The following is a 27,183-nucleotide window of genomic DNA, read 5'->3' on the forward strand; positions in this document are numbered from 1 at the left end:
GGAAACGGTAACAGTAATTTATTATTCACCAAACACATGAGCAATATGGGCTAGGCATAGCATTTCTACAGCATGGATCTGCAAAATACGGATGACATAGGCTACATGCACACGACCGTATATGTTTTGTGGTCCACAAATTGCGTATCCGCAAAAAAAAATGGATGACATCTGTATGCCATCAGTTTTTTTTGCAGATCCATTGTAACAATGTCTAAAGCTACATGCACATGAACGTGGTTTGTTTCCGTGTCCGTTCCGTTTTATTTGCGGATAGGATGCGGACCCATCCGCATCAGTATGTCCGCCCCGCAAAAAATATAGAACATGTCCTATACTTGTCCGTTTTAGGCATTGTTACAATGGATCCGCAAAAAAAAAATAAACGGATGGCATACGGATGTCACTAGTTTTTTTTTTTCGGACCGCAAAACACATACGGTCGTGTGCATGTAGCCTAAAACGGACAAGAATAGGACATGTTATATTTTTTTGTGGGGCTACGGAACGGACATACGGATGCGGACAGCACACGGTGTGCTGTCCGCATTTTTTGCGGACCCATTAAAATGAATGGGTCTGCATCCTATCCGCAAAATACGTTTGTGTGCATGAGAGCATACGGATGCGTTCCGTATGTTTTGCAGACCCATTGACTTGACTGGGGCCTCGGACCGTGATTTGCGGTCAATAATAGGACATGCACTACTTTTTTGCAGAACGGCCATGCAGACAAACCGAAACGGAGTGCACACGGAGTAATGTCTGTATTTTCTACAGCCCCATTGAATTGAATGGTTCCTCATACGGTCCGCAAAAAAAACTAAACGGAAGCTGATAGAAATTGCGTTTGTGTGCATGAGCCCTTGTGAGCACAGGAGTCCTCTCAATGCATTTTACTGCTGGTTTGTCGGAGCACAGTGTCAGAAGGAAAGCAGAGCATGAAGATACATAGCCGGACTCTGCGGCACTTCCACTATACACCGCTCGCTCGCTCTACTTTGGGGGGTGTTTTGGAGCCGACAGATTCCCTTTAAATAGACCTAGCTGTTTTGCTAAAAATCTTTAAAAAAATAACATTATGCTGGGGAATTGCTACTGAAGCAACTTTATTTTACTTTATATGCTGTAGATGGATGCTGTCTTTCAAACTAAATCCGTATTTTATCTGTGGGGTTTCTATATGGCTATGGCCTGTGACTCTCATCGTAAAATGACAGTAGGCTATAGATCAGTGCAAAGTGCAGCGGTAGCTGAAGGCTATCATCTTGGGGTACGAGTCTGACAAACCACAACCGACGCCAAGTCATGATCTAGGATGACTCTTGCCTTACGTTGTGCCCGTGGGCTCCCTGTAAGATGCATACATTTTATACATGGGCTCAAGGACTGGAAGGCATAAAGAAGAATCGCTGCTCCTCTTTGTATCAGATGCAGAAGAAAGTAGGGCAATAATCTGTAGGGTCTTAAAGGAGTTCTCCAGGACTACAGAAAGTAACGGGTCAGTATGGGGAAGAGCGATGGCATTAGTGATTGCTCCTCCCCATACTGTGGAGGAGATCGCTGCATGTAAACATTGCAGCCTCCTCCACTGTCGAGCAGTAGTTGGGATTGCTTTAGGTCAGCGCTAGACAAAAAATATTGTGACATTTTGCTACTAGCAGTGGTGAAAGATCCGCCGGACTCCTAATATGAAACCAGCTGTATTCACGAGCAGAGCGCTCTCTCCAGCCCTCATGGCCTTGATTGACAAGCAGCTATGTATAGGTCCATCATGGTCCAGATGGGGCAGGGGAAGATGAGGAGAGCACTCTGCTCATGATTACAGCCGGACTCATACTAGGAGTCCAGTGTGTTCTTTAACTGCTGCCAACAGCAGTACGGCACAATATTTTTTGTCTAGCCCTGGACTAAAGGGAATAATCCCAATTATAATAATTTAGTAGGTAAGTGATCACAAAAGCACACTGAACCTTTTTTGTCATTGAGTCATCAATAATGAAGAAGAATAAATGTGGCATGGCTTATTAGGGAGGTATCCTTCTTTAAGGATACCAGAATTGTAGCTCTTTTTTATAAGGCCCCCTAGCATGTGGTTCCTAATCATAGAGTCGTACTCATCTGCTCCCCACCACTTTTGTGCCCCGGCTCCGTTTGGAAATCTTCCGGTCTCTGTCTCTCAAGGTATGGCCAGGGTCACATGTGCCACTATAGCCAAAAACTGCTAAGAGGCAAGTCACTGCTTGGTTACATGCCTTTTGGGGACACGTCCTCGCTGAGGCTAGTCGTTGGCAGCAATGGTGCACATGCCCTGTCCATACCACGGCCAGAAGGAGCCCAGGGATTGGAAGATCCCCAACCGCAGCCAGGGTGCGGGGAGCAGGTGAGTATGATTCTTTCATTAGTTACTAAATGGCCGGTGAGTCAATGGGACCAAACCCTAGAAAATCCCTTTAAAATATAGTTTTTTATAATACAAGTCATGCTGCTGTTCTATGACCACAGCTGAACTAGGCCTTAAAGATAAACCTACATATTAACCGCTTACCGAGGAACAGACTAGAAGTAAATCCAGATCTGCAGACACCAGATGGGCCGTTGAAAAGCTTTCTTGCTAATCACCTGCAGGAAGTAACTGGACGGCCTTATGGGAAGTAAAATACGATGGAATCCCTATATGATCTATATACCAATCATATCTATATAAAACCTGGACCCCTTAAGTACCATTGACCACATTCAATTAATATTGGCACAACCTGCCACTTTTGGCAGAACTGGTCGACTATCTAATGTGCATTGGAGAGCCTGAGTTTCCCCCCCAATGTTTCGGGAAAGAAGGATCAGGCTGCTGGATTTCAGCATGCCCGATCCTTTTATTCTCAGGGATAATAAGCTTCCAGAGATGTCTGTCTGGAAGCATCTTATTCCACTCTTTCCATTCAGAACATATGCTTGCTTGGCCAAACCAAGCATGCATGTGTATAAAGGAGGTCGAGAGAAACAGGTGTTGGCCAAATACTCAACAGCTGTCTAAGGTGTATGGTAAGCTTAAGATTACCATAGGTTTCTAGTGGTCAGTTCTGCTCAGCTTTGGACTAGCCCACAAGAGTATAAGAGGATCCTTCGGTGGGACCAGGCTCTAATACCATAGTGGGCCCCAAAGGTCCAAGGACCTAGTGGTCAGTTCTGCTCAGCGTTGGACTATCCTACCAGAGTACCAAAGTAAATTAGAGGGGGGGTCGCCAATCGGACACTTCTCCCCATGCCTAGCTTTATTTAAAGGGAACCTGTCATGTGGCTATTTGATTATTATCTAACTAATTATATACAATCATTAACTACTAAAAAGTACTTTAGATGTATTCACTTCCTGGTGTGACAGATGGTTACCTCATAATATATATACAAACTTGCCACATGCCGTATGCTAATGAGCTGATTCGAGTCCAGCGTGATGTCATTGAGTCCAGTGTATATTTAATTCAGCGCTATAGCCACTCCCCTGCCCACCTGCTGCTGATTCATATGGAAAAAAACTGTCATTCAGCAGCAGGTGGGCAGGGGAAAGTCAGGAGCTCATGAATATTCAGGACTCATCATTATGAGCTGGAGCTTTTCAATACAAGATGTTGGCAGATTGACTGGGTCAATTAAAGAAAGTGACCCAGCATTTTGCTAAGAGAATCAGTCACTTATTTATGTTGCCCTTAGTTAGGACACCATAAAACTGGTGACAGGTTCCCTTTAAACACGTTTTCTTTTAAACACTACAGTGTCAGCGTAATTCATTATAATCAGAAAGACCAGTGATTGGCTGCAGCGGTCATGTGTTGTCAATGTGACATCATCACTACAGCCGGTTAAAAGTACCAGAGCGTTGATGCTGGATCTACTAGATAAGTACTGCTGCATTTTTAATATTAGCCAATTTTCCAGCACTGACTATTTTTTTTACATTTTTTTTGGCTGAAACTGGACAACCCCCTTAGCTATCCTGGTTTACCCCTTTTACTTTCCTGGTTTCTGCATATAAATGTAGTTATGATGCGCATTTTCCAGTGATTTTTGTTTAGATAGTCCCAATTGTTATAATGGATCCTACTGGACAACAGGCCTTCTCTCACAGATTTTCCACTCTTGATGCAACATCCCATTACCCTCTGGGAAAAAGCATTTATTGCCAATGGCATGCCAAGCTCAAGAAAAAACCTTCAAAATTCTAACTCTCTGGTATAGATACACAGAGATTTTACACCAAATGTCCCCAACGCTCTGCAACGTCTGCTGACATTACAACGTGGAGGTTGGAGGTGGTCTTGCTCAGTCCTCTAACCCTTCTGGCGAGCCATCTTTGATACTTATTTCAGGTGACAGGTATAGGATTGACCCCCAACTCCTCAATTAGCTTTTCCTCAATTAGCTCCATTTCTATAATCAAGAAAATACAAATTTGCCCCTTCCAGACTGTGGCACGGTCATTTCCAGGTACTGTGGCATATGGAATCACTTCCCCGATCAGGCATAGGTCCACTTCTCTGATCAGGTTGTGGGTTCAGGTTTTTTTTAATGCAGTTTTTGAAGCTAAAACCAGGAGTGGATTAAAAAAAGTGGAGAAATTGTATCTGCCCTTAAGGCTACATGCACCGACCGTATGTGTTTTGCGATCTGCAAAAAAAACAAAAAACGGATGACATCCGTATACCATCAGTTTTTTTTTTTGCGGATCCATTGTAACAATGGCTAAAACGGACAAGAATAGGACATGTTCTATTTTTTTTGCGGGGCTACGGAATGGACATACTGATGCGGACAGCACACGGTGAATGGGTCTGCATCCTATCCGCAAAAAAAAACGAACGGACACGGAAACAAACAACGTTCATGTGCATGCAGCCTACTTTTTCTCCTGTTATGATCCACATCTGATTTTGGCTTCAAAAACTGAACGTGTGGCAGGACCCATAGGTGGACTAGTTGACTCATCAGCAATTTTAGACCTTCGTGCCCTCTATACCCCTCTCCATACCCCTTGTTTTCCCCACTTCTCTCCTATTCTTTTCTTCTTACTTTTTCCTCTCTCATTTATCTCTGTGATGTTGTCTAAAGACTTGAGACATGGATTTTATTTCTCCTAAATTAATCAGATAATTGTCTCTGACTTGTCTCTCTGCCAAGCATAATGACCCCTATTTACTAATGCACCTGGATTTCTGTGTAAATTCCACCAAAATGTGGCACGGTTTGGTGCATCTAGGTATAAAGAAATGATCTGCTTCTGGTCTGACAAAGTGTGGCTTAGCAGCAAAGGGGTTTGGATTTGCAGAAAAGGGTATGCCTAATATGCAACATTTTGGGCCAAAATTGTACCACAATTCTGCTTTAAAATACTGTCTCAAAGTAAGAGTCCATTCACACGTCCGTAGTGTATTGCGGAACGGATGCGGACCCATATGCGGACGTGTGAATGGACCCTAAGCCAACCGATAGTTGGTATAGAGCTAGAGAAAAGTTTCTGTCTCAGATTTATCATCCAGCCTGAGCCCTTGTGATAAATCTGGCGCAGGTCTAAGGTTACGCCATCTACAAGATTTGTAAATCCGCCCCAATGTGTGAAACTACAATTCCCAGCATGCGCCATTCATTTCTGTGAGAGTTACGAGAAGAGCAGAGCAAGCAAGCATGCTGGGAGTTGTAGTTTTACAACAGCTGGAACTGCCGGAGGTTGCCTACCCCTGCTCCAGGTGACGTCTCATAAACTATTTCACAGATACGTAGAACGATATCTTTCTCTTTTTTGTATGTAGAAAGGAAAAAAAATTGCTTCAAAGGGGTCGTCTCACTTCACTAAATAGCATTTCTTACGTAGAGAAAGTTACTACAAGGCACTTACTAATGTATTGCGATTGCCCATATTGCTTCCTTCGCTGACTGGATTCATTTTTCTATCACATTGCACGTTTCCATGGTTACGAGCACCCTGCGATCCAGCAGCGGTGATCATGCTTGCACACTATAGGAAAAAGCACCAGCCTACGTGTGTTCCTACAGTTTCTGCCACCAGAGAGGCCGGCACTTTTTCCTATAATGTGCAAGCACGGCCATCGCTCCTTGATCGCAGGGTGGTCATAACCATGGAAACAAGCAATGTGATAGAAAAGTGAATCCAGCCAGCGAAGGAAGCAATATGGACAATCACAATACATTAGTAAGTGCCTTGTATTAAGTTTCTCTACATGACAAATGCTACTTGCTGAAGTGAGACGACCGCTTTAAGAAGGTTGCACATTTAGCCAACTTTTGGCCAATAACAAGCAATACATCATAACGCCCCCTAGAGGTCTGCTCTATGTAGGTACATTCCGTATTTCCATAGGAATAGAGACACTTCTGCACTTCTTTGACGCTTTCAAAGAATCTACGGCAGAAAACTCAAGGCGGATTTCCGTCATGGTTGTGCTAGAGTATCCGCATGTGAATACGACCTACAGAGCTAATCTGCGGCTTTTCCTTGCAGAATTCAAGAAAATAGCGAACATGTTGTGAACTTAAAAATCTGCAGCAAATTCATTATTCCATGCAGATTCTTTTTTTTTTCACGCTGCAGAATTTCATGGATCACCTGCGAAATCCTGACAGTGTGAACTGAGCCATTACTCTTCTGCGCCTGCACAGGACGTAATCCTGAGCGACTTCGCGCACTGAGGTCGCGTGGCAACAAGTTGAGCAAGTGCGTGACTCCGTTAAGAAGATTTTAAACCACATAGGACCAACCGCACACCACGTCTGATCACAACACCGCGGTCCGCTAAGGACCGTCACATAGGACTGGCGACAAATACAAACGCTAGGACTCAAGGGGACTATTCTACATCATGTAGTATATGGATTCTAACCCTGCATGGATTTCATCGCTTACCCTCAGACAATGGGTTGGGTGCTCAGATTACGGTAGGTGTGATTAACCCCTTGTAGCCCTGGAGACGGGGAGGGAACGGCCTTACGGAACGCAGGTGGCAGCAAGTGTAAACATGAGGCAATTTCCTCAGAGGTTACATACAAGCTGAGACACAAGGAGGAGGGGGAATAAACATAGGAAACAACAGTGCAGGGTATATATATATATATATATACACTATAACATTAAAATCATATACAATGTATCAACAAGCAGTCAATGAGTCTATAAAAGCTGTTGCAGCATTACAGTCCCAGTCTGTTCATGGCATGCTGAGACTTTTAGTTCCACCACAGCCAGACAGCTACAAGTTGAAGATGAAGAATAGATGAGGACTCAGAACTTCCTTACCTCAGTCTCCTGGGAGGCACCTTCAGGACCCTGGTTCCTTGGAGTCCTCGTTAACTCTTGAATCCCCACTTGTCTCTCTTGGTCTGCCTTCTGCACTCAGCTGCCAGTCCTTCTTATCCCTGCCAGTCCTGCCCCAGCTGCCAGTCTCTGCCCCAGCTGTCAGTCCTGCCTGTCCCTGCCCCAGCTGCCAGTCTCTGCACTCAGCTGCCAGTCCTGCCCCAGCTGTCAGTCCTGCCTGTCCCTGCCCCAGCTGCCAGTCCTGCCCCAGCTGTCAGTCCTGCCTGTCCCTGCCCCAGCTGTCAGTCCTGCCTGTCCCTGCCCCAGCTGCCAGTCCTGCCTGTCCCTGCCTCAGCTGCCAGTCCTGCCTCAGCTGTCAGCCCTGGCCATGTCTTGTCCACAACTTTCCATTCTCTCTGTTTAAATCCCCCTGCAAATAATCAGCTTCAGGTTTAAAAGGACCAGGCACGTCTGGGCGTGGCCAGCTGTCATGACGTCAGGAGGGTGTGTCCAAGCCCCAGTTCTGCATCCCAGAGGGAGAGCATGCATTAACCCCTTGATTCCCAAGTACAGTAAATCTTGCTATGATGGCTTAGTGCTGGTAGAAGGCAGTGCATGGGACTGAATGAGAGTGAGAGAAAGCAGAAGGCGATGATTTTATGACATTAGCATGCAATTTAAGTAACATCAGTTCCCTCCCTTAAAGTGGCCATAGATGCATCTAGATGGCTGATGGTACAGATAATTGGGCGTCTATGGTTACAAAGCAATTATTAACAATTTTTTTTTTGTTTTGGTTGCTAATGCAGACCATTACAGTCTGTGATCATTTTCTATAGTGATTGCTAAAGATTTTATAGCTTACGGGGGTCATTTACTAAAGACCGGTGTTTCATATTTAATACCTTGCTGGAGGAAGAGCTGAATAATTTATTAAGAGGCGCACGTCTCTTAATAAATTTGATGCATCGTCTGCTGTCCGTGCGCCAGAGCTGAAATCTACTCCATCCAGGAGCGGGAGTAGATTTCTGGAGTAATGTGAACCATTTGTCTACAGGGGTTGTGATAGCAACCAGACTACTAAAAAGTAAAAACCTCCCATACAGTGGCGATCTGGGATTTTTAACAGAATTGCTGTGGATTTTTTAACTTTTGCAAAGCAAAGGGAGAAATCAGCAGCAAATCCACATGAAACTCAGTATGTAAGACGTGGATTTTGTGGCAGATTTGTCTGTGACATAAAATGCCATAATTATGCCTCATGTGAATCCATCCTCAAATCAGGTTCACGCAGGTGTATCATAGACGCATAAAGTGTACCTAAAGCCTGTATTAATTAATAATAATTTAATAGTACAGTGTTTGTACATGAGGAATAATTTCTGGCACCTATATGACTTGTATCTAGCATTTTTGGCAGTTTGCATGCTGAATGTCTAGTTCGGTGGAGACTAGCTGCCATCCACTGTACACACAGAAAGTAGAGGAGAATCTGCTTCCTAACCTTCTCTTACTCACTCAGAAGTATGCCCCAGAATCATGAAGGACATTACAAAGAGGTACTGGCCTGTACTTGTGATTTTAGCATGTGTGCTGAGATATAAATCTCCTATGTAGCTGTGCAGTCTCTTTAGTGTCTCCCTTTGAGTACTGTCCAGTGGCGTAACTAGGAATCACTGGGCCCCACAGCAAGTTTTTGAACGCCCCCCTCCCCAGAAACTTCTTTGCAACTTTCTCTCCTATGGCTAGTCAAACGAGGCCCAGCTGCCGCACGTCCGTTTCCTACAGTGTCACTGTATATAATATCATTGTATAATACTGTTGAGGGGGCCCTGACAATAAAATCTTTTAGTCCTCCTCCTGGATAGGCCCCTTCTGAGTTGGGGCCCCAAAGCAGCCGCTTCTCCTTCTTCCCTTCTAGCTATGCCCCTGGTCCTGTCTTACTTATGCTGCTGCTCACTCCTCCCCCTCCCCTTTCCATTGACCATATGATCCCTCAGTGGAGCTGGTCCATCTCCAGATGGAATTCAAAGCATTTTTTTAAATAAACAGCAATTAGAAAGGAAGAGGTTGGGAGAGGTAAACAGATGATAACATGAGAACTAGACAACTGATAAAACATATTACAAAGTTGGTCGCTTGTACTATTGTAAAGTCGTGTGAAAGTACACTGACTCTTTAAGGAGAGCCAGTACCTCCCCATAGGCTACTTTCACACTAGTGATGTCGCTGGATCCGGCAGGGATCAGCAAAAACGCTTCCGTTACTGATAATACAACCGTCTGCATCTATTATGAACCGATCCGGTTGTATTATCTTTAACATGAACACCATTGAAAGTCAATGGGCGACTGATCCGTTTTCTATTGTGTCTGAGAAAACAGATCCGTCCCCATTGACTTGCATTGTGGCTCTTGACGGATCCGTTTTGCTCCGCATTCCGTGACGGAAAGAAAACTGCAGCATGCTACGGTTTGCTCTCCGGTAAGGGAACGCAACCAAACGGAACGGAATGCATTTTGGAGCATTCCGTTCTGTTTAGTTACCTTTATGTCCCCATTGACAATGAATGGGGACAAACGGAAGCGTTTTTTTTTCTCCGTTATTGAGATCCTCTGCCGGATCTCAATACCGGAAAATGTAAACGCAAGTGTGAAAGTAGCCTAAACTGCATCCAAAGCATCTCAGCCAGCCAGAATGCTCCTCCGTACTGATAACAGACAGATACCCAGAAACAGCTGTCTGCGGAGGGATACTTGGCTACTGCTCCTTGGCTTGTTGAACAGTTCATAGGGAGCCACTTCCAATAGGTGGCGCTAATGAGACTCTCTGGGAGATACAAGATACACTTGGTAAAACAATGTGGGCTGACCACATAATTCCCGCTTCTCTCCACTTGGGGATTGATGGTCTTTTCCCAGAATAATTTCCAGACTGATTTCATCAAAAAGGCAGCACAAGAGCCACTTAACGCTGGAACAAGCCCTCGACAAAAGCAGCATCTTCTCACAAGTGCGGCGACGCATTCAGTGGAGGCAGATGGATCGGTCACAGCCAACACAAGGAGGACCTTCGCCTGATGCAGAAATACAGTCTGTAGCATTTCTATTTTTCCCTGTGCAAAGAGTTGCATAAGATCCCCATGGGCGCAGAACCTAAAAATCAGATGCAACATTAAAGCAGAACACGAGCTCGGCTTCTATAAACGTGTTAAAATTATTCAGCAAGTCCTTGTTAGAAATGAAAAAAAAAAAGTGCCAATGACGCAGACAGTGATAATGATCCGAAATCTGAAAATGCACTTTTGGCAGGACACCGGCTCAATTTGCTCTGAAAACACAAATCTATATATAGAGCGTTCGGAGATAAGAGCGCGCCGTTCACCGAGGCTGCTTACGTACGGGCGAATGATTGTTGGTCAACATACGGATGAAGGCTCGGAAAGACAGGGTCTGTAGCAGACATTCCTTAAATCAGGCATCCTCAAACTGCGGCCCTCCAGCTGTTGCAAAACTACAACTCCCAGCATGCCCAAACAGCCTACAGGTATCAGCCTACAGCAGGGCATTGTGGGAGTTGTAGTTTTACAACAGCTGGAGGGCCGCAGTTTGAGGATGCCTGCCTTAAATGATCAACCTCTCGTGGTTGGGTAACGCATCGACATGAAAAAGTATTCATACCCCTGATGGCAGACGTCACAGTGAATGGTTTCTGATGTTTGCAGGGGGTTGTTCAGGTTTAAACTCTGTTCACACCACCATCATGGTCTTCAGATCCATCCCACAATGGACACCTACTGACCGGGTTGATTTACAGTATATGCTTCTGCCATATTCTGCGCCAGGGATGCTCAACTTGCGGCCCTCCAGCTGTTGTAATACTAAAACTCCCACCATTCCATGCTGTAGGCTGATAGCTGTAGGCTGTCCGGGCATGATGGGAGTTGTAGTTTTGCAACCAGCTGGAGGGCAGCAGGTTGGGCAGCTCTGTTCTGCGCTATTCTTCCCATGTAATCTGACAGAACTGCTGGTGGAGGCCTCAAGCAGAAACTGTGATGGTAGTGTGAACACAGACTTACGTAAGGTCCCTTTACATGGCCCGATGTAGCAAGCGATTGCCGGGAAAGAAGTTTTCCTTCCTGACAATCAATTGCTCGTCAGTGGAGGAGCAGTACCCTTACGCAGGCAGATTATCACTTATGTTGGCAATAATCTGCCCGAACATCAGCAAATGTAAGGCCCATTAGGTACGGCCTTTTTTTTTAATAGAAATTGTGCAGGTGGTGTCCTTGGATTGCAGCTCACTCCTACACGGATGAAGCTGAGCCATAATACCAGCTTCTGCTCACGGACAAGAATGGTGCTGTTTCTGGGTGCAGGACCTTTGACCACATGCTAAAGGTCCTGCGCCAGCACACCACAGAGTAAATGTCCTGCATCAGCACACCACAGAGTGAACGTCCTGCACCGGCACACCATAGAGTGAATGTCCTGCACCAGCACACCACAGAGAGAATGTCCTGCACCAGCACACCATAGAGTAAATGTCCTGCACCAGCACACCACAGAGAGAATGTCCTGCACCAGCACACCACAGAGTGAATGTCCTACACCAGCACACCATAGAGTAAATGTCCTGCACCAGCACACCACAGAGTAAATGTCCTACACCAGCACACCACAGAGTAAATGTCCTACACCAGCACACCACAGAGAGAATGTCCTGCACCAGCACACCACAGAGTGAATGTCCTACACCAGCACACCACAGAGTGAATGTCCTGCACCAGCGCACAACAGAGTGAATGTCCTGCACCAGCACACCACAGAGTGAATGTCTTGCACCGGCGCACAACAGAGTGAATGTCCTGCACCAGCACACCACAGAGTGAATGTCTTGCACCAGCGCACCACAGAGTGAATGTCCTGCACCAGCACAACACAGAGTAAATGTCCTGCACCAGCACACCACAGAGTGAATGTCCTGCACCAGCACACCACAGAGTGAATGTCCTACACCAGCACACCACAGAGTGAATGTCCTGCACCAGCGCACCACAGAGTAAATGTCCTGCACCAGCACACCACAGAGTAAATGTCTTGCACCGGCGCACAACAGAGTGAATGTCCTGCACCAGCACACCACAGAGTAAATGTCCTGCACCAGCACACCACAGAGTAAATGTCCTGCACCAGCACACCACAGAGTAAATGTCTTGCACCGGCGCACAACAGAGTGAATGTCCTGCACCAGCACACCACAGAGAGAATGTCCTGCACCAGCACACCACAGAGTAAATGTCCTGCACCAGCACACCACAGAGTAAATGTCCTGCACCAGCACACCACAGAGTAAATGTCCTGCACCAGCACACCACAGAGTGAATGCCCTGCACCAGCGCACAACAGAGTGAATGTCCTGCACCAGCACACCACAGAGTGAATGTCCTGCACCAGCACACCACAGAGAGAATGTCCTGCACCAGCGCACCACAGAGTGAATGTCCTACACCAGCACACCACAGAGTGAATGTCCTGCACCAGCACACCACAGAGTGAATGTCCTGCACCAGCGCACCACAGAGTAAATGTCCTACACCAGCACACCACAGAGTAAATGTCCTGCACCAGCACACCACAGAGTGAATGTCCTGCACCAGCACACCACAGAGTGAATGTCCTACACCAGCACACCACAGAGTGAATGTCCTGCACCAGCGCACAACAGAGTGAATGTCCTGCACCAGCACACCACAGAGTAAATGTCTTGCACCAGCACACCACAGAGTGAATGCCCTGCACCAGCGCACAACAGAGTAAATGTCTGTATGTTCCAGTATGTGGAAAAGGGGCATGGAGAGCAGTCTGTGTGAGAAGTAGGGTGGCATGGGGATCAGTCTTTGGGGAAGGCCATGTGGAATTGTGAGTGTGAGAAGAGGCTGGCATGGGATGGTCTTTAAGGGTTTTTCCATCTTTTTAGACACATGGTCTGACCTGCAGAGGGAACGTTACTTACCTGCTCCCTCTTCGTTCCGCTCCTTCACTGCTCCGCCTCTGCAGTTCTCCGGTTCACCGTGTATCAACAGCCTGTTTGTTGGCCGCTGCAGCCAGTCATTGGCTGCAGTGGTGATGCATCCCCCTTGTGACATGCCGAGGATTGGGTGCCAGGACTGCTTTTTCAGTCCCAGTCCACCCCTGGTTATGATAGTCCAGGAGTCATACTTATTTGCCATTACCCAATATTTTGTGCTGACGGATTCTGCCACATAGTAAGGCTCACGCGCTGCCAATATTTTTGCAGTACTAGCTCCGACACCTGCCCAGCTACTGAGGGCCGCCAGCAACTGGTTAAAGTCCCCATTCTCTGAATTTGGGTTTTCTGTGCAGCTGAACACAACCACCATGGTATCAATAATTGCAGCCAAATCGACCAACTACAATGTCCTCTAATGGGATGACTGTCAATAATTACGTGTATAACGCTGGACACAGATGCCGAGGTAATTGCCGTCTTTGTGCCTTTGGCCAGGGCGCATTTACAGGATGTGTTCACACAAAAAGCTTTATCCCGCTAATAATTCTTACAAAACAAAAAGGGTTACTACCGGACATATTGACAACTGAGGAGCCCTGAGGGGCTTTCTGTGTGATCGTCTCCCAGCCTGCTAGTGAGATACTCAGAACAGTCCTCATTGATTGATCGATATATAGTCTCACTATCTTAGCTGTAAAATGCACTTTTTAAAAAGTGCGGCAAATTAGTGAAAATGTTGCAACTTTTCACATGCAAAATTTGAAAGGTGATCAGAAAAAAATGTCATCTTCATTTCATTTTCCTCTATTTGCTGAGGACTATTTCTGCTTTTTTATGGTGACACTAATGTCCAAATTGCATTAAAGTCAGACGGTTCTTTGTCAGGCCTCGTGCACACATTTCAACGGGGCCGCAAAAAATGCAGACAGCACAATGCGCGTTCACATCCGTATATCCGCATTTCCGTCCCACAAGAAATTGAACGTCGTATGCTTGTCTATTTTGCAGACACAAGAATAGGCATTTTTACAATGAGACCCACAGAAATTGCAGGACGCACACGCCGGTATAAGCATTTCGTGGATCCGCGGTTTGCAGATCGCAAAATACATATGGTCATGCGCATGAGTCCTAAGGCTTCTGTATGGGTACTGTATGCACAGATATTCTCCCCTATAAGACTTATGGCGGTCAAAGTCTAAAGGGGCTTTCCGCTACTTAGATATTGATGGCCTATATCCTCACGAAAGGTCATCAATATCAGATCGGTGGTGGTCCGAAACCCAGCACCCCCACCAATCAGCTGCAAGCAGAAGAATCCGTCCGCTATGTTACGGCCATGCCGGGGTACTGCAGCTCAGCTCCAGTATGCTGGCACCAGAAACTACACAATGGACGGAACCTTTTGCTTCCCGCTCTGTCCACTGTATAGTTTCCGGCACCAGAACAGCTGATGGGTGGGAGACCTGGCTGTCGGACCCCCACCAATCTGATATTGATCTCTTATCCTGGGGACAGGAAAACCCCTTTAATTTACCTGATCTAGGCTGTTCCGGAGACCCCTCCATTGCATCCCGTCTGCAGGGTCATGTGATTTTTTTTTGGTCCAACTTGCGACACTGCAGGATAATATTCTTCATGTTTCATCTGCAGCTCAACTAATGTTACCCCTACCGGACTGACACCCCCCAGTGGTCCCAGCCCAGTCCAGGAACGCTGACATAAAAAAGATGGTGGCCATTGGTGGTGTAAATGATCCAACCTCAGAGCTGCTTGGTGACCACCATGGAGACCTAGTGGTGCACTCTGAACACATAGGGCAGGGATGGCCAACCTGGGGCTCTCCAGCTGTTGCAAAACTACAACTCCCAGCATGCCCAGACTGCCTACAGCTAGCAGCCTTTAGCAGGGCATGATGGGAGTTGTAGTTTCACAATATCTAGAGAGCCGCGGGTTGGCCATGCCCGACATAGGGGGAGACCACGGGTGCACAAACAACACCGCCCAGCACGGATCGGTCAGCACAGCCACCAGGAACCAATTTTGCACTTTTTTTACCCCAAGTTTTCCTTCCCTGCACTTCTAGACTAGGGAGGTTCGGCGGTTGCTCCTCAGCGCGCTCCAAGCCCTTTCCACGTCTCCATCCTGCAGTGATTGGTGTCAGTGAATACCAGACGGTAGCTGCACAAATTATTCATAATCAGACCTGAGACCGAGATGAAGCAATTCACTGTGGAATTTATAATATTCCTCCATCAATCAGCAGAAGGCAGCTGGCGTTAGGAGCGCGTCATGGAAGCAGCGCAGCATTGACAGGTCAGAAGTGGAGGGGGAGAAATAATTCTGCCCCACTAACCACAGAAAGATAATATTCCAATTTATCCCACAGCGTATTATTTCAGAAATGTCACTTAAAGAGAACCTGTCCCCTCTTCGAACATGTCTGTGTTAGTAACTACTTGCATCCCCCATGTAATAACAACTCTGGAGCATCTACTCTTATGACTCTATGTTGTGCCATTCCTTTATTATTCCTGCTAGAAGTTATAAAGGATTTAATAGCCGTTTACAATGAAGGTCCAGATGGGTGTTACCAGTTGGAAGCATGTCCTTGCGCATCCAGTCTGGATTGCCAGTGTCATACTGTGAAGGGACACGCCCCCCAAATGGTAACATCTGCTAGAATTATGGGTGTAACCAGTTGGAGTTGTCCCTGCACAGTCTGACACTGGCAGAACTGATTGAATAGAGTCAGACTGTGCAGGGACACCCCTGCAACTGGGAACACCCATCTGGACCTTCATTTTCATTTATAACTTCTAGCAGGAATAATAAAGGAATGGCACAACGTAGAGTTCTAAGAATAGATGCTCCAGAATTGTTACTACGTGGAGAATGAAGTAGTTACAAAAACAGACATGTCAGCGAGGTCACAGATCCTCTTTAAAGGGGTTTTCCCATCTCAGTCAGTCTTGTCTATGGGACAGTGCCCCTATTGTCCATCAGGCTGTGTCTGGTATTGCAGCTCTTTAGCTGTTCATTTGCATGGTGCTGAGCTGCAATACCAGACACAGACTCGTGCCAGGAGTGGTGCTGTGTGTTTTAGGGAAAAAGGAGACCTGTTTTTTAAACTCATACAACCAGATTTATTCAAGGGAGATCCCGATAAAATGCTAGGAAATGCCCTAAATCACTGATTGACTTTTGGGACCTCCACCAATCCATGGAGTTAAAGGGGTTATAGCGGATTAAAAGTAACACGGGTACTTCCTTCCCACCGGTTGTGTGTGTTACTGCAGGCCGGCCCCATACTCTGCAATGGATCTGAGCTGCCAACTACTTATGGACAGGTGTGGGGCTGTTTCTGGAAGAGAGCAGCCATGTTTTTCTACTCCTGGACAATCCCTTTAAGGCCTCTTGCACACGGCCGTTGTGGGTGCGTTCGGTGCATTTGCGGTCCCCAATGCACAGGCAGCATCTGTGCTGCGGCCGGGACGGATCAAGACCCATTCAACTTGAATGGGTCCGTGATCCGTCCGTTCCGCAAAAAGATAGAACTAGTTATTATTATTTTTGTGGAACGGAAGCAAGGATCGGTTCGGTTCGGTTCCATGCTTCCGCTCCGCACCGCATCTCAGGATTTGAGGACCCAATCAAGTGAATGGGTCCGCATCCGTGATGCGGAATGCACACGTCCGGTGCCCCGTGTATTGCGGATCCGCCGTATGCAGCCCGCAATACAGCCACGGGAGCACTGCGGCCGTGTGAAAGAGGCCTTTAGTATTTCCTTCACTTGGATGGGGCATGTATTGCCCTTCTCCGTACAGTAAATTGCAGGGAGCAAATAAGAATACAACTTTATTGCTACATGCACACGAACGTTGTTTATTTCCGTGTCCATTCAGGTTTTTTTTTTTTTCCGGATAGGATGCAGACCCATTAATGTCAATGGGTCCGCAAAAAATGCGTACAGCACATATAACTGCCTATTCTTGTCCGATAGGACAGGTTATATTTTTTTTGCGGACCACGGAACGGAGCAACTCTGTGTGCTGTCCGCATCTTTTGCGGCCCCATTGAAGTGAATGGGTCCGCATCCTGAGCTGCCAAAACTGTGGCTCGGATGCGGACCAAAACAACGGCCGTGTGCATGAGGCCTTACACCAGGAACAATGACTTGTAGGACTAGATCAGCTGAATTGAATAATACCTTTTACTTAACGATCCATTGCCTAATTCTGTAGAAAAAGGACTTTAAATTCATATGCAAATGAGCAGTTAAGTGCACCGAGGGAGGAGCCAAGCCACTCTGTGCACCCTTACTCCTCCCGCTCCTTCTTGATTGAAAAGGCCAGGTTTCTGCATAGTCCTCTCACCTGGCTCTGTCAATCAAGGAGCGGGAGGAGCAAGGGTGCACAGAGTGGCTTGGCTCCTCCCTCGGTGCACTTAACTGCTCATTTGCATATGGATTAAACTTAGATTTTCTCCTGAATGGAGCAATGGATCACTAAGTGAAAGGTATCATTACGAGACACTGTGCCTGGTGTAACAGTGAATGTCCCAGTGAAAGACCCCCTTTAAAGGGGTATTCTGGTTATAGAAAGTTGTCCCCTATCCTGTGGGACCCCCATCGATCACGAGAACAGGGGGCCCAGTACCCAGTGGAGCCCCCTAGAAATGGACGGACCGGTTGGTTGGAATAGGGCGCCACAGCACCATTGCTATGGGGGTGCTGGAGATAGCCGAGTACAACACTTAGGACCCCCACCAATCTGATCCTGGGGATAACGTTCTATAATCGGAATACCCCTTTAAAGGGAGACATTTTGCATCCTAAGCGACGTCCTGTCGCCCAGTGACCCCCAGAAGGTGACGCTATGGCTCCGACTGATAAACAAGATTATAAATAGATTTTCCAGGAAAAGCCTCTTACCTGTGACCTTTCCTGCACCCGCTGCCCGGATTAAGTGCAGGTTTCTAGGCAACCGATTTATTTCTTTATTTTAACGTCGTTTTTCCAGGGCAGTCGGAGAGAAGACGACATCGGAGACGAGCCGGTGAATGGATGTGTAAAACCAATGAATGAAACAGGCGGCGCGACGGTATAATCACACTGGGCGAGTTTATACAGCCCGGCGCTACAGATTCTAGCCTTCAAAAAGTTGCAAAAATGTGACTTCTTCAGCTTATGCGACTTTTTGCATTTTACAACTCTCACTGGAGTTTTGAAAAGTGGGTGCGAAATTGGGCGTGATAAGCCTGTCGAGATGATTCAAAAGGGGTTGTCAGCAAATATAATTTAGGCTACATTCACACAAACGGATTTTGTTTCCATGTCCATTCAGTTTTTTTTTTTTTGCGGATAGCATGCAGACCCACTCATTTCAATAGGTCCGCAAAAAATGGAGACAGCACACCATGTGCTACCCACATCCGTATGTCTGTTCCGTAGACCCGCAAAAAAGATAAACATGTCCTATTCTTGTCCGTTTTGCTGACAAGAATAAGCATTGTTACAATGGATCTGCAAAAAAAAAAAACGAATGCCATACGGAAATTCATCCTTTTTCGGACCGCAAAACACATATGGTCGTGTGAATGTAGCCTTATCATGTAGAGAAAGTTAATACAAGGCACTTACTAATGTATTGTGATTGTCCATATTGCCTCCTTTGCTGGCTGGATTCATTTTTCCATCACATTATACACTGCTCGTATACAGGGGTTATGACCACCCTGCAATCCATCAGTGGTGCTCGTGCTTGCACACTATAGGAAATAGTGCCGGCCGGGACCATGGGAGTGCGCATAGTTCAGCGCTTTTCCCTATAGTGTGAAAGCACGACCACGATGCTAGATTGCAGGGTGGTCGTAACCGCAGAAAACTAGCAGTAATAATGTGATGGAAAAATGAATCCAGCCAGCAAAGGAAGATATGGACAATCACAATACATTAGTAAATGCCTTGTATTAACTTTCTCTACACGATAAATGCCTTTTGCTGAAGTGAGACAACCCCAGATTTATTCATGGGACTTTAAGGCCCCTTTCAGACGAGCGAGTTCCACGCCTCGGACTCGTAGAGAGAGTATGCAACAGCTCCTGTCCTGACCTCCCAGAGCTGCCGGGGAGTCACATAGCATTGTATTGATTTATGATGCTATGTAACCCTTACAGTTCTGGAATGTATTGGACAACACTGACAGCATTACGTCACACTTACATAGCATCATAAATCAATACAATGCTATGTGACTCGGCCAGTGCTGGGAGGTCAGGACCGGAGCTGCTGCAGAGATAGATCATGTAGCTCGCCAGGTGTGTTCACTCCACGTACATGCTGATCAGCGGTGCTCTGACAAAACTTGTGCTGCGCCAGCTTGACCAACGCGTTTCAGATGAATCCAATCATCCTTTGTTGATTTCAGATGAATCCAATCATCCAGTCACGATTACAAATTGTGAATCCACAAAATAAGGATGCAGTCCATGTGCCATCCGCATTTTATTTGCAGACCTATTGACTTCAATGGGTCCATGGCATGCATTTTGCGGAAACAGTCTATCTTTTTGTGCAACGGACATACGGATGTGGAAAGCACATCCTCAGGAGCCTATTGCTATACGACACACAGTTTAGGTGATTGTGCAACAATATTCCGCCTAGTTGTCGATACTCGGATTGGAGCATCGGCGCTATGATGGCCGTGTGAGCGCCGAAATGTAAAGGGGCTACACCCCGCCTCCCTTTATCCCCTTTAAATTTCGATGCTTCTATAGTGTTGCACAATCACCTAAACTGTGCATCGTATAGCAATAGGCTCCTGAGGAAGTGCCGAGATTATGCAGGCACGGAAACGCGTCGAGACAATTATAGAAAGCTGGACACATTACTGAGCTATGTGTAATAGTTGCCTCATAGGCACGCTGTTAAGACAGGGCAGCAATCAGTGACCGGCTGACCGTGTGCGCTGTGTCCTATGATAGCTGTCTGGGGGCACACCATGGACCCCCGATGAGTCAGTCCTCAGTGACCTCTTACATTAGTGGAGGTCTGTGGTACGGATTAGCGAGCGCAAGTAGAGTACAGTAATTCCCATATCTGCACATCGCTCCATCCATTGACATGTATGTACGGTAGTCTATATGTACTCAGCCATACAGTGGATACGCCTCTTTATTTATTAGTGGGGTTATTCCCTAGATTTTTTTATATTCTTTACCAATAAAGATTTATTATTTTGATCAGGCTAGGTAATTTATTGCGAGTTAGGGACGTATACCTACAAACTGATTTAGGGTTAGGGTTTATTCACACGTCCGTGTGTGTTTTGTGGATCCGCAAAACACGGACACTGGCAATGTGCGTTCAGCATTTTGCGGACCGCACATCGCCGGCACTTAATAGAAAATCTCTATTCTTGTCAGCAATTGCGGACAATAGGACATGTTCTATTTTTTTCGGGAATGGAATTGCGGACCTGGAAGTGCAGATCCGCAAAATGAATGGTTCCGCAAAATGCGGAACAGAATTGCGGGCGTGTGAATGAACCCTTAGTCTGATGCTATTGCTTACCAATTCAACAGAAAAAAAAAATAAAGGATTGTGATGTGCTGCCTTGCAACCTGTAGCAGGGCGCACTAACATGCGGGAGAATTTTCGGTCAGAAAATCGGCAGGCGCAGATTTTTACAACGTTGCAGATTTTTTGGTCCGAATTAGGCTGCCTGCACATGGGTGTGGGTGAACGCAATGTCTAATAGCGGATTTTGGTGCAGATTTGCCGCAGATCTCACCCTTTCATTTAAAAAGGTGAAACCCGCAGCTAAAAACCACAAACATAATTGAAATCTATAAAAGTATACATGAGATTAGTGTAACCTCATACACTTTTCTGATACTGTACTACGCTGAGTTTTTTTCTGCGAGGGAATCCGGGTGCCAAAGCTGCAGGTATTCCGCAACGTGTGCAGGTGGCCTTAGGGTCCCGATTTTCTGTACAAAAATCTCTCCATTCAATTTAATGCGAAACAGATTCTGCAGTGAAAAAATGCTGCGGAAAAATCTGCAACAAAATCTGATTTTTCCACATTAAATTGAACGTCGAAATGCTCGTACAGAAAATCTGCTGTCTGCGCTTCAACCCCTCCCTATCCAGAAGTGAATATATCTGCTCATCCTGAGCCCCCTGATTCAGGAGCAGACTACCACAATAGAAGGCTTGCCATAATTACCGGGATGCACACGTACACTTTTTTATTTAATCAAAACTTTATTTCCATGTATTAAATTTTTTTAATAATCAAACATTACAAAACTGATGAAATTAATGATTGAGATTGAAAAACAGCAAAGATCAGGTCACATGCGGGAACCCCACACGGTAACTAAATGCCAAAATGTCACTGTCCAGAACCATTACAACCAGCGCCAAACTATAAAACGTGCATATTTGCCAACGGTCCCAATTTCACGAGTCTGGCCCAAAAAAAGGGGATGGGGCCCAATGAAAATCCTGCCCAAAATGTCTGCTTTTGGGGGCGTTTCTGAGACATGTCCCAAACAGTAACCACAAAACGGCTACAAAAAAAAATAAAAAATCTGCAGGCAAATATGTGCAATTCTTGCAGGGCGTTCTATGGAGCGATAATGGTGCAAACATTCCGCCATATCATGACCTGCACTGATGCACTGTAACGGCTGTGTGAAAGTAACTGTAGGTCAGGACAGGCTTTTAGCCTGGATATGTACGAAAGAATTAGGCCCCTTTCACATGGGTGAGTTTTCCGCGCGGGTGCAATGTGTGACGTGAACGCATTGCACCTGCACTGAATCCTGACCTATTCATTTCAATGGGGCTGTGTACATGAGCGTTGTTTTTCACGCATCACTTGTGCGTTGCGTAAAAATTGCAGCATGTTCTATATTCTGCGTTTTTCACGCAACGCAGGCCCCATAAAAGTTAATGGGCTGCGTTAAAATCGCATTGCATCCACAAGCGTGGATGCAATGCGATTTTCACAGAGGGTTGCTAAGGAGATAATAAATAGGGATGAGGTCCATTTACTGTATTATTTTCCATTATAACATGGTTAGAAAGGAAAATAATAGCATTCTTAATACAGAATGCAAAGTAAAATGTCCCTTGAGGGTTAAAAAATAATAAATAAATAAATTACTCACCTCATCCACTTGATCGCGCAGCCGGCATCGTCTTCTTTCTTCTTCTTCTTGCAGGACCTGCGCTGACGTCATCGCGCTCACCACGTGGTGAGCGCAATGACGTCAGCGCAGGTCCTTTTGCAGGTCCTGCAAGAAGAAGAAAAAAGACGATGCCGGCTGCGCGAACAAGAGGATGAGGTGAGTAATTTTTTTTATTTTTTAACCCTCAAGGGACATTTTACTTAGCATTCTGTATTACGAATGCTATTATTTTCCCTTATAACCATGTTATAATGGAAAATAATAAAAATCTATAGAACACCGAACCCAAACCCGGTGTAAAGAAGTCCGGGTTCGGGTCTGTGTACCACATTCAGTTTTTTTATCACGCGTGTGCAAAACACATTAAAGCGCGTTGTACTTGCGCGGAAAAACTGACTGAAATTGCATGCACTTGCGCGCGGGTTTCCCTTAACGCATCTGGGCCTCTTCCGTGACGCCCGTGTGAAAGGGGCCTTAGTGTTGACCAAAGTGAGCTTCAGATGCTTCCGACTATTTTTCCGCAGCAGTTTATATACCGGCAGAGCTGGTGTCCAGTAGAATCCGAGCTGGCAGCCATTTTGTGGTACCCCCAGGGCCTGAATATGACCATTAAAGGGGTTGTGAGGTTCTCCTACAAACATATCACCTACACCAGGCATGCTCAACCTGCGGCCCTCCAGCTGTTCCAAAACTACAACTCCCAGCATGCCCGAACAGCCTACAGCAGGGTATTGTGGGAGTTGTAGTTTTACAACAGCTGGAGGGCCGCAGATTGAGCATGCCTGACCTATACAAATGTATCACCTATCCACAGAACAGGTGATAAATTGTATGACTGCTGACCCAACCACTGAGACCCCCTACTCATCACAAGAACCGGGGTCTCGTGTCCCTCCCCCCATCGATCAGTGGTTTGAAGAGGCAGGTGAGCGCTGCTGCCTTCTCACAGCGCCGTGCATTGTATAGTGGCGGTGCTTGGTACTGCAGCCCAGGCCCATTCACTTAAATGGGACTGAGCTGCAAATACCACAACTGGCCTAAAAATAGACCGCTGGGTTTACCAAACAGTTGATCGTGGGCGGGGTATCGGACCCCCACCCATCAGATATTGACAACCTATCCAGAGGATTAATATTCTTCTGGAATGCCCCTTTAAATCTTGTTCATGGGCCAACCCCTTTAAACACCATTCTTGTAGCATAAAACGGCTGCCGCCACCGCATCCACAGGACGAGTACAGAAATAATCCCAGAGCGCAGTACCCGCATTATATAATCTGGGAGGTATACAGTATATAGTAATCCTTGGCATTTTTCTAACATTACAAGAATAAAATAGAATATTTTATAAATGTAAAAATATATTACCCGTCAACATAACATCAAGAATATTAGAAACGTTAGAATACTTGGACTTGCCACGTATACATTTTTACCGTGGCATTGCTATGATACTGGCCATCAAGCTGGATATTATAGATCTATATAGGAAAACGAGTCAATGTTAAAGTAGTTCATTTCACTTTTTTTTTGTGTTATTGCTGAAATAACTCCGGGTCCGCTCATTTAAAGGGGTTGTGCAGGATTAGAGAAACGTGGCCTGTCCACAGGTTACAGATCAGATCCATTCCGTTCAATGGAGTGGAGTTGCAATACCAGACACCACCTGTGGACAGGGGTGGTGCTGTAATCCTGTACAACGCCTTTAAGCCATTTCCCTCCAAACCTGGCAAAAAATACTGCTCATTATAACATCCCAAAATGTAGACAACAGTCACAGAAAGGAACGGCGAGTATAGAAATTAATACAAGATATATGATGACAATCGTGGGGAAGGAGAGGTCTGTGAGCTGCCCCATCCCCACCCCCCACCCAGAACCCTGAAAAAAAATGGTTGAGGTGACCCATCAACTGGCAAGTAAAAAAAATATATAAAAAATTTAGTATTTTTAAATTTGTTTTTAAATAAATTTTGTCAAACTTTTTTATCAATTTCATATTCTGAAATTAAATTTGTACTGTGAGTGGTTGCTAGGGGCAACATACTTTTTGTTTTGTTTTTCTTTCAGACAATTTTCATAATATCTGAAAATCCCAAAAGTGTGTAACAGTCAACCAAGCTCCCACAGTACACCGCCCTCCTGGAACAGGAAAGGAAGCACACTCCTCTCCAGAAAAGACAAAAATCTACAAAAAAAAATAAAAAATGTAAAAGCACAGAACTGACAAAGTGACACTCAAGGCCGAATTTAAACTGGAATTTTGGAACAAGTTGCACAGAAGTGGAATTTTCCTTTAAGGAATGCTTTGCCATGCTCACAATGCCACCTGCTGGGTGTAAAGAAGTACTGCAAGTCTCAAACCGAAAACATTAGTTATACGCTCACCACAGGTAGAACATGAAGCTCTACATTCTGGTAAGCCATGTTTAACCTATTGGTAGGCACGGGTGACATCTCCACGTGCCTGCAAAGGTCTTCAAATATGAGGACCCATTTTGACTGCATGCAGGCTGCATAATAACAACCACAAAGCGGAGCCCAGACTTCCCAGTGGGAAGTCCTGTAAGCTTAATTTACAGGGTCATACGTGGTTGAATTAAAAAAAAAGGTGCCTGGGTTAGACTAAATGTAGTGTTATTATCAGCCAGTGGCTGCCAATAGATGTAAAAAGAACACTTAAGGGCTTGTTCACACGACCGTGTGCTGCCCGTGCTGTGGACCGCGAATTGTGGTCTGCAATGCACAGGCATGGGATGGGGCTGCCGCATGCGGATCGCAACCCCATTCATTTGAGCAAGTTCTATCTTTTTGCGGTGCGGAGGCACGGAATGGAACCACTCCGTAGTGCTTCCGCAGCGTCCCGTTCCGAGGTTGCATTCTGTGGGCCGCAATACGGCGACGGAGGGGGCAACAGCCGTGTGAATGAGTCCTAAATCTGTGGCACCATCTTGAATAATAATTTAAAGGGTTTGTCCCTTGAAAAATATTTTACAGTTTTAGAAACCAGCACCTGGATCTGAATACTTTTGTAATTGCATGTTATTAAAAATTTTGCATAGCCACTGAGTTATTCAATAAAATGTGTCTGTATAGCGCCACCTGCTGTTTGTTCTTTTTCTTATTTCTTTGACCTGCTTAGGCTACTTTCACACCTGCGTTCATGTGTCCGCTCGTGAGCTCCGTTTGAAGGGGCTCACGAGCGGCCCTGAACGCAGCCGTCTGGCCCTAATGCATTCTCAGTGGAGGCGGATCCACTGAGAATGCATCCGCCTGCCAGCGCTCAGCCTCCGCTCCGCTCAGTGAGCGGACACCTGAACGCTGCAAGCAGCGTTCGGGTGTCCGCCTGGCCGTGCGGAGGCGAGCGGATCCGTTCCGACTTACAATGTAAGTCAATGGGGACGGATCCGCTTGAAGATGACACCATATGGCTCAATCTTCAAGCGGATCCGTCCCCCATTGACTTTCAATGTAAAGTCTGAACGGATCCGCTCAGGCTACTTTCACACTTAGAAAATTTTTCTAAGTTATAATGCAGACGGATCCGTTCTGAACGGAGCCACCGTCTGCATTAATATGAGCGGATCCGTTCAGAACGGATCCGATCGAACGCTAGTGTGAAAGTAGCCTAACTGAGATGGCCGCACATGCTCAGTTTCATCCTTTAATTGCCTCCTGAGCTGTGATAGGGAGAGCATGGACACACCCCCTGAGCTGTGATAGGGAGAGCATGGACACACCCCCTGAGCTGCAGCAGAGAAGACACTCCCCTTCAGCTTGATATAAATCTAGCAGAGCAATGAATGGGGAGATCTCTGGATCCATGTGAGGTGCAGGGCTGGTCCTAGCTTTGTTAGGAAAAGATTGTCACGTACTAGATGATCTCTGATATTATGGGATAACCCTGAACGCCCCTGTCAAAAGTAACGTTTTTTTAAATGTTTGGCTGCATTGTACAGTATGGTCTCACAAGCATGAATTAGGGGTTGCCAGGATTAAAAAAAAAAAAAAAAAAAAAAGGATCTGACACATTTAAAAAAGCAGCACTACTCTTCTCAATGGACATGATCCGGTACGGCAGCTTATCCCTATTCTAGTCAATTGGGGTTAAACTGTATTACCAGACACAGCCTAATGATAAAAGTGGTACTGATTCTGGGGGGGGGGGGGGGGAGGAAATTAAAATCGGACACTTTTTTTTAATTATTCCTGGACAACTCCAATCCCGATCAAGACTGCAGGAATCCAGACTGAGAAGACCAGGAATAAGAAAAAGTGCAGGGCAAGAAAATTCTTCGAATGATGCACAAGGTCCATAAACCACCTGTGACCTAATGTGTATAACCCTTAGGCCTCTTGCACACCGCAGTTGTGTGCCCGTAGCCATATTGCGGCCCGCCATACACGGGCACTGGCCCGAGTGCACTCCGCATCACGGTTGCGGACCCATTCATTTGAATAGGTCCGCAATCACGGAGATGCGGAACGGAGGCACTACGGAGTGCTTCCGTGGTTTTTCTGTCCGTGCCTCCGCACCGCAAAAAAAAAAAAAAGAACTTGTTCTATTTTTTTTTTTTTTTTTTTTGCGGTGTGGACGGATCACGTACCCATTTAAGTTGAATGGGTCTCGATCTGTCCTGG

General features: G+C 46.0%; 1 protein-coding gene across 1 annotated transcript in view; it reads right to left on the reverse strand.

The window, feature by feature from the left end:
* The window catches only part of RAB3B (RAB3B, member RAS oncogene family), a 66,387-nt gene extending 58,649 nt beyond the window's left edge, over positions 1 to 7,738 (reverse strand). Inside the window, exon 1 of the mRNA XM_044300846.1 lies at positions 7,310 to 7,738. The gene's annotated coding sequence lies outside the window, so the exon portion shown is untranslated. The remainder of the gene's footprint in view (positions 1 to 7,309) is intronic.
* Between the last annotated feature and the right edge of the window lie 19,445 nt (positions 7,739 to 27,183).

This window comes from Bufo gargarizans, chromosome 7, assembly GCF_014858855.1.
Source record: "Bufo gargarizans isolate SCDJY-AF-19 chromosome 7, ASM1485885v1, whole genome shotgun sequence".
Lineage (NCBI taxonomy): Eukaryota > Metazoa > Chordata > Amphibia > Anura > Bufonidae > Bufo > Bufo gargarizans.